Source organism: Pelecanus crispus, chromosome 3, assembly GCF_030463565.1.
Source record: "Pelecanus crispus isolate bPelCri1 chromosome 3, bPelCri1.pri, whole genome shotgun sequence".
NCBI lineage: Eukaryota > Metazoa > Chordata > Aves > Pelecaniformes > Pelecanidae > Pelecanus > Pelecanus crispus.
This window is the reverse complement of record NC_134645.1, coordinates 32,691,651-32,700,702: the sequence shown is the minus strand read 5'-3', so window position 1 is coordinate 32,700,702 and position 9,052 is coordinate 32,691,651.

The window sequence follows — 9,052 nt, the reverse complement described above, 5'->3', positions numbered from 1 at the left end:
TTAATACTTAAACCTGCTCACAGGCAGTTCGTTTTGTCCGGAGTGATTCTCTGCTGAAATCAGGCTCCTTTCACAAGCCTCCCTGCTTTTGTTTGTCCCCATCAAGCTGGAGCCAGGATTACAGGGAAGGTTTCCCAAGGATCCTGAATTCTGGGGAATACCAGGGGCACTGCACAATAAAGCAGCCATCAGGCTACTGTAAAGCATCCAAGAAGACAGTCACATAAGCGCAGCCTAGGGATGGTAAAGGTTATCAATAGGCAGTATAGATGCTTGCTCACTACCTATCCATGTCAAGCAGCTTACTAACTTTTAAGACTATGGTACTTTCTTCACTGGACCATCTTACACATCCAGCCTTTCCTAAGCACCCTAGACATAGCTGCAAGAAAGTTGGTGCCCCAACTCATACCACAGTGCACAGAGAGACAGCCTCAATATATGAGGAACAACGTTGACATGGTTATTTGGATTGACATCAACAGACTAAAATACCTGTATCTGTTTCAAATGGCCAGATGATGACATCTTTGTCCTGCTGCCATCTTCTCCCATGAAGAGACACTTCCGAGTTCTCTGTCACAGGATCTAGCAGGAAGTTAATATTTCTAACAGAATTGTTAAGGGGTGACCTCTCATGTACAGGACTGATGGACAAGCTTAGAAATAACCCCTCTGCATGAGATGTGTGGATGGCCAGTGCTGTTCTGCTGTCCCCTGAGAGGACATCCAAACAACCATCCTGAGGTGAGCTGGATTTGAATGCCTTTTCTTAATTTGCTCCAATAGTTACTTCACTGTAAAAACAAATTAATGCAGAAGTGTTCATGTAGAAGCTCAGGAAGCCACCCCATCCCTTTTTGTCTCCACCCCAGGCATGTTGAGTCAAGGCATGTTTAGGGCAGGAAGGTACAATAACAGGATTAGTGATTACGGCAAAATCACAAGCATCAAACCAGTATCATCTCAGTCTTATCTGTTTCATTACCCTCATTCTTTTCACTCGTTGCTGTGTATTTCCCCTCCCTTAGATGAGTCTTCTTCATTCCTTGCTTTGAAAAGTAGCTCCTATTCCTTCCCTCTTCTCCCCATGCCCTCCATTCCCTGAACAAGATTGCCTCAACCTCCCAGCTTTGCTTCAACAGCACTCCCTCAGCACTGCCCACCACGCTTTGACACACAGGAGGAAGTTATCATGTGGAACACTCATACAAATCATATTCTACATGTTTGTAAATGGCACAAATATCCCTTCTCATGCCTGCCAGGCAGGCAGTATATATATCAATCCCTGTCTTACTGATTCCCATCAGGTGTAAACTAGTATAGCTCAATTGACTCCAGTGTTGCTATCCCATTACCAGCAAGTGGAGGTCATTATTGAAAGCCTGCAAGAGGGAAGCAGGTTGGCTTCCACATGGCCACCCACAAAGATGCGATTTGAGTGACAGCATTTTATTCCCCAAGTCCCATGCACACTTCTCTCAATAACCTCACCTGGCTTTGTTTTATGTCAGCTGGGAAGCCAGCTCCAAGGTTTGCTTTTGTGCTGGATAACAGCCATAAGAATCCACTTGACTTTAATTGTGTGGTATTTCACATGTCCAGCACGCTGAGGCCATATGTACTTGAGAGTGTTTACAGTGTTCTCAAAAAGACCCACTTCTGCACACGGTAACTTTGGGCCTCTGGTTTTGTGCTGTATAGCAGTGACTCCCCTCTTTTGCCAGCTCTTCAACACACTGCTGTTTTGTTTCCATTGCCTGTGGGATATTAATGCTAGCTGCCAGCTTGCTGGCGCAGACTGGAGTGGTTCGAGTTCAGCTCAACAGCTGTTGACTCATACGTGAAGTATCAGTCCTGGGTCTGGAAAAGCAAAATGCTCTTGTGGAAGGGCTTTTCATTAAGAACAGAGAATGCTACTTCAAGGCTGCACCAGGCCCCTGAGAGCAGCCTTATGGCCCTGTTGGGTTGCACATCATTGCATCTAAGGACACTAATTGTTTCCCCAAGCTTAGAAACTGCATGATAACAGCTGCTTAGGTCAGGCAGCTGTAGTCCTTGAGATATATCACCAGCTAATGCTAATACGCTAACAGTTTTATTCAGTGATAGCACAGACAAGCTCTGCTTGAGACTCTAGATCAGCCCCAAAACATCAACTAAAGTCTTACAACCTTTTATGAAGCATCACAAAACACATCAGAAACACATCCAGAAATTAAATCTGAAGGTGAGGACACCCTATCTTGTTATCAGCCACTAACTCACCCCAGCCCACCCGTATATCAGAACCAGTGTCTCATGCCAAGTGACAACACACAGAGTGCCTGCACCAGCTCCTTGCTGGCCACAACAACGTGCTGTGCTGTCTGCATTAGCGTAGGGCTGATTTCAAGGAGACTGTCATGATCTGACAGCTCATAAACATGTCTCCTTCTGCCTATGCCCTACCAAACAAATTACTCTTCTTTGGATTTTGCTCTTGTCTTTTACAGTTTCACATACTCTCAGAAAGCACCACTTTGGCTGAAGCTACCTGTCTAGCTACCCCAAGAGGGCAAATGCACTAGCAATTGTTATCCACCCATTTCCCATACAGCCATACTTAGTCCAACCTAACACATAAAAGAGTTTGCTCCCATTGGCTCTCAATAAAGGTGCCTTTTGGATGGTGAAGTTTGTGTCATGGCCTCTGGCAGCCTGACAGCTAAACTGATGCAAGGCAACATGATCGACACACTGCAGGACTGCAACTTCCCAGTTATGTCCTGGAGCAAAGCGTCTGCTCTTCTCTGCTAGCACACACTGGACTGAAGATGGCCTTAGCTTTCCTTGCAACAATTTTCTGGTGTACCCATAACCCGAGTACTTCTCACCTCTCCCTAGAGACATGAACAGTAAATCAGACAGTCCTATGGCTCACATTCGGCAGGATTTTAACTAACAACCTATAACTATTTCATTACCAAATCCAGACTTTCAGGTCCCAAAAGACATGGCACTTTACAGGGAGATGATATGGCTGAGAAAATCATCCATGGTTTTCCACTCACTCATTAAGGGAGCAATAAAACATCTGCATTCATTTACTTAAACTGTTAAATGAGTGAGACAGAAAGAAGCAACTTATACCCATATTTAGAAACATGCAGTCTGCTCAACAGATCAATTAGGGAGACAAATTTACAGCAGACAGTATCATCATAACAGTGGTTATTTAGCTCTTACTAACAACTGAGAAGAGCTATCGCATCAAAGCACAAGGCAGAGCTTTCTTTCTAACTTCTCCACTGACTGACAGGCTAATTCAGCAAACCACTCCAACTCTTTGCAAACTCCTCCAGCTGTTTGACACAAGTGTGACCCCCCTCATTAGGGGTGACTGCCAAGTTACGTTGCAGTAGGAATCAGGCTTTTGGAATTGCCATTCTCTCTTGCAGGGAAAGGAAGAAGTCTTCGGATGAAAGCAAACAGGGTAGCCATATGCTTGAACCAGTGGCAAATAGCTTCCATTAAACACAAGATTTCAAAAGAGAGAGGCATTACAATAAAAAGGCCTACGCCACACAATTTCAAAGATCAGAAGTCTTTCCACGCTGCTTTATTGATTACTTAGAACTAGTCTGATATATTTAACTAAAAATCAATGGGAAAAATAAAGTACTGCCTATTTGACTCAGAGGAAGAATTTCATTCATGGGATAAAAGAGCCTAATGAGGCAATTCAGTATTCAAAGAGAGCTATTAGCGATGAAGGAATGAAGTGGTTTTGTAACAAAATGATGAGCACTGAGTGCAGATGGAGGAAATGGTGTTTTGTAAATTCAGAATCCGGCATTTTTTAAAAAAAATCTTTAAATACTTCATTGATATGCTCTCTGTAATATTAAACATGATTTAGGGTCTCATTCGTGGCCATTTTTTACCCAGATGGGGCACCTGCAAAAATATGCTTGAAGCCAGTAGAAGCGCTTGCACACAATTACAGATCAGTTATTCATATGGGCATGCCCAATATATCCTCATATAAGAGTCAACATTTTTGAGACTTTAGTGCTTCCCCCAACAAAATAAACAACTAAAAGAGGCCATGGACTGACACAGCTATTATTTTTAGCTCCATCTAGCCAGAGACTGATATCAAGAAATGCTGCATGATGGTCATGTTTTTAGCCTGAGAGTAGGGATCAGGATAGGACTGAGCAAGGCAGAAGTCTGTCCTTCCAGCAAGCACAGAGAGGTGACTAGGGGATGATGTGAGGATGGGCATTTCACGTGGCTCTAATCAGTAAACTCAACCTAGCACCAGGCAAAGATCCTTTAGACGTTCTTCTTTTGGTTCTCGGAAATACATGCTGGTGTTCAGGCAGCATCAAATTGTTTGGATGAAAAAACATTACAGGTATTCCCTGAACATCCACATCATTGTCACTTCCTTTTTTTTAAATGCATCGACTTGTTCTGCTAGAAAACTGACCTGATCCATTAACACTGACTCATTACCTGTTTGTTGAATAGGTGTTCAGATAGTAAATAACAAACAGATCCTCTAAGCAGAGATGCCTACAAATACAACATAGCTCAGCAAACAGCGGGGATATGCACTGACTGAAAGAGCACAAAGATTTTCATAAAAAATTATTGGCTGGCCTTTTGGGGGTCCTAAACCTGAGAAGATTTGCCTGTAAATGTGCTAAATAGCAAAGTGGTCCTTGCACAAAGAACCTGGTGCAACTAAGCTACTTTAGCAGTAAAGCCATTCTGTGACTATCACACGAGCTGCCTGATTTGATGCCTATAATTAAGGTTGTCCAATGCTTTCCATTACAGGATCCCACTCCCAGTTGGTTGCACATTTACAGGGCTTTATCTGAGTGGAGAGTGCTTGGTGTCCACAGCCAGCATGACTGTATGTGAGGAAAGAGTTAGGCAGCCTGATTATCGCTCCCAGCTCTGCCACATAGGTGTCTTGCCAGCCTGGCCAAAATCAGGGCACACATTCACTCTCTGTTCTACCCACCTCAACTCCAGAACAAGACACCTGCAAGAACACGTCAACTCTGCTAAACAAGAGCCAACTTGATTAGGGAAGCAGTTTAACAGGGAGGGGATATTTTCAAGGAGAGGGAATATCCCTGTTTTACCACCCGATAAAGCTTGGAAAACATACCTTTTCAGGCTCAAATCTCCACATTTTCTCGGGCAACTAACAAACTCTAAGCAATGTATGGTCAAGACACAATTACACTAAAGGTCTATACATAGGAATCATATTCTTCTTCAGCAAAATCAGTGTGAAAAGCTCCTCCTGTCCCTGCTCGTCCCTCAACTCCAGGCTGTTCCTCCCAGCCACCACTGTGCTTCGCTCCACCGTGCTGCTTTGATGCATCTCTCTGTGGGTGACACTGTAATCTGCATTACTGAAGTGGCTGGATTAAGAAGTCTCCCTGATCAGTATGAAAGAAATTGGTTGCTAGAACACGTAGAGAAGGGAGGATGTAGCTAGGGGACAGGCCTCTGGAAGAGACAGAAAGTGATGGGGAAATACCCACTGAGCAATACAAGAGCAGGCAGCATGATTTTTTTCTTCTTAGCAGGGATTTGAGTTTTAGGATCAGACTTCAGCATTTCGCTTTTAGATGATCTTGAGAGATCAGAAGCAGAGAGATAGTTTTGTGAAATTAAAAAAACAAACAAACAAACAAAAATCACACGCAAAACAAACCCCACACACTTTTCTCCTTTGGAACTGGGTATTTGTGCCCCTTTACAGATGCCTGGCCATTCATTCAGTGGCCCAGTGGATGCCCTGTCTGGAGAACTGGATGACATATTACATTTTGGGATAACCATATACAGGCATGTGGATTTAAATGATTCTGTTGGGAGGACATTGATTACAACTGCTGTGAGACTGCATTTATCGTTTGGGCACAGCTTGGCTCTGCTTGCAGTTTTTTGATCTGCAGAAATTTTACCTCTAGTAATGATTTACTTTGATTTTTCTCCTTTTAATCATATCTATGCAAACAGAGTAAGCAAAAAGTCCTTTCAAGGAAAAATAACCAGTTAAAAGACAAAAACCAAAGGGTATGCTTTCACAGTGGAGAGAGATCATCAGCTGATTTCCTCAGGGAACTGTGCTGATATTCAATACACTTACAAATAACTGGCAAAAGGTGAGAAAGTTTGCAGCTGATAAAAAATTATACAAGACAGTAAGAATTAGGGCAGACTAGAAAGAATTGCTAAGAGGCCATACAAGATTTGGTGACTGGGCAACAGAATGGGAGGTAAATGACAATTTAGGTAACACATGGAGGGGAAAGAAACCCTGTAACTTCATATAGAAAATGATGGATTCAAACCTGACAATTAACAGCCAGGAACAACATTTTGGCAGTAGGATAGTTAGGTCCATAAAGATATCAACTCAGTAGGAGTCAATATAGCAAAATTAAAATAGAAGAAAATAAAAGAATACATATTATCAAGAAGAAATGAACAACACATAAACTTAATTATGTGACTGTATGAATCTATCTACGGCTCTTCAATACAGTGTGTGGTTCTTGTTCCCTCAACTGAAAAAGGCTGTATTAGAATGAAAACATTCAGAGAAAGGCAACTACAATGACCATAGCTACAGCACAACTTCCATACAAGGAACAATTAAAATATGGTCCTTTTAGTATGGAAAGGGGTCATTTTAGTGCAGGTATGATACTGATCTGCAAATCAAGAGTGGCCAGGACCAGATAGGCAGGCATCAATTACGCACTGTCTCTTCCAGTACAAAAATTAAGGCCATAAAGTGAAGCTAGAAGGAGCGAACCTCAAGGTAAAGGAGATGGTTCTTCATGCAACAGGTAGCTGGCCTGTGGAATGTCTTGCCAAAGGATGTTACTGTTGCAAATAGTTTAGAGGTGTCCAAGAGAAGACCAGACACTTACTTGGAAGAGAGTTCTACTAAGGAGAAAAAGCATCTGAAGAAAAAAAAAAGTTGGTGGAAAGTCTTGCATATGTCTATCCTCCAAGTATCTGCCAGTGGCTGCCATTGGCAGAGGTTACTGGAGCAGGTGAACCACCTTTGTTCTGAACCACTGCTTCTGTGCTCCCTTCCATCTTCACCCTTTTGTCCTGTACTTCTGCTGCGTGACACAGTATACTTTGGCTGTTTGCTTTTGGATGGATCAAATGTCCTATTTTTATACACGCTAATGAATAAAAATTGAAATGATTTCAAAAGCTTGTCTTCCCCACTGTGAGGACTGCAGCACAGGCCCAGGAGGGACTTTACCTCATGCTTGGAATGTCTGGCAAACCATTTTGTACAGAGCTGATGATAATGAACCTAGCAGCTCATTTTCCTGAGAAACAGGAGCTCACCATTCCTTTTTCCAGTAGGAAATTCACAGATAAAATGTTCAGCCTTGCAAAAGAAAGCAAGAGAATCGAACTTCAAAATGAAAGGAATCCTACTTAGACATAAAAGCCATCTGAGTCAACAAGCATGAGGTCTTTTAACTCTTCCACTCTGTGTATCTATGAAGAAGCTTTACCCAACCCTCAAGAAGAACTTCCTTGGTACAAGAATCACCATGCTGCTTCCTCATGAATATGATTAAAGTCTTTACAAGCTGAGGAAGCTGGACATATACAGATATTCTGCACAGACATTCAAGGGTAAAATGAAAATAATGGATAGAGCAGAGTCAATGCCAGTTTTCCCACTTTACCTCTGAAGGTGAAAGGGCTGCTATTGGAAAGAAATTAATGACTGAATGGCAGTCAGACAACTTCCGGCAGGGTTCTGCAATGCAAAATTAAAGTGAAAATGTTGGCAGACCTTCACTTGGATAGCACCATATCAGGATACATCAAATAAAATATGTCTTTCCTTCTCCTTCAAGCTTTGACTGTGCCTGGCCTGACAGGGAATTAGTGAGACATTTCTATCTGCTGACTTATTTATTATTGAAACACTCTTGTTATAGTCTTTGAAATGTTGTTCACAGTTTTAGACATTTTCTGACTTAAATTCAGTGACAGTCCTGCAAAAAACATTCAGAACCAAATGGCCATAATATGTTCTGCAGACATATGAAATACCCTGAGGAAGGAGTTAATGGGAATGAACATAATAAGGCTTTTCGAGGAGAATGAGATGTGGTATATATTTTATCTTAGCAGATTTTAACTAAATCCCTGAAGGTTCTTTATGTGGGAAAAGTTTCTCTGTTTAAGTGAAAGTCTAGCTGAATTTGAAAGGACATTCTAATTTTGCTATCTTCCTCCAAGAAGAGTGTTGATAGATTTGTTCTATGCTATTTTGGTTTGGGGTATTTTTGGATTTTTTTTTTTTACAGGGGTTCTCTAAACACCGGATAATTTCATAGCAGAGACTAATGCAGAAAAGAGGGACCAGAGTATTTAGATTTCAAGCAAAGATTAAGATGGCCTTCCTTTCACGTGTCTGTCTCTGCTTCTGCAACGCTACTTTTTTCATTTGTATAGTTAGGCATCACTAACAACCTGATTCAACTCCCAGTGAAATGAGTGGAAGGTGTCTCCAAATCAAGGATCTCAGGAAAGGCAGAACTGCTGAAAGGCAGTATCGCATCTACCCACAACATAAGTCTAATCCAGTCTTCCCTTCCAACCCAAGGGAGACACTAGAAATGCATAATACTGTTTTGTAAAGACCAAGACCACACTTCAGGGGCAGTATGGTCTCAGACTGGCTTAGATCAGTGCTGAAACAATACCTTCTTTCCAAAGCTTAGCAAGTCTTTAACTCTATCACTGAAATCCTCCAAAACATTAAAAACACAGCCTCACAACACTCTTCTCCCTTTTTATAGGGGACAATAGCATGTGCGCAGGGGCGAGAACGCCACAGGGATCCAAAGCACTTCACTAAAGGTAAGTTAATGTGGCCATGCAGGAGTCATACTGTGCAGAGTCACTGGGTATTTTTGCTTAAGACAACTTGGATGTCTCTTTTTAAGCTGGTTAGTATGAGGTACCACAGAAAGCTTCACTATCT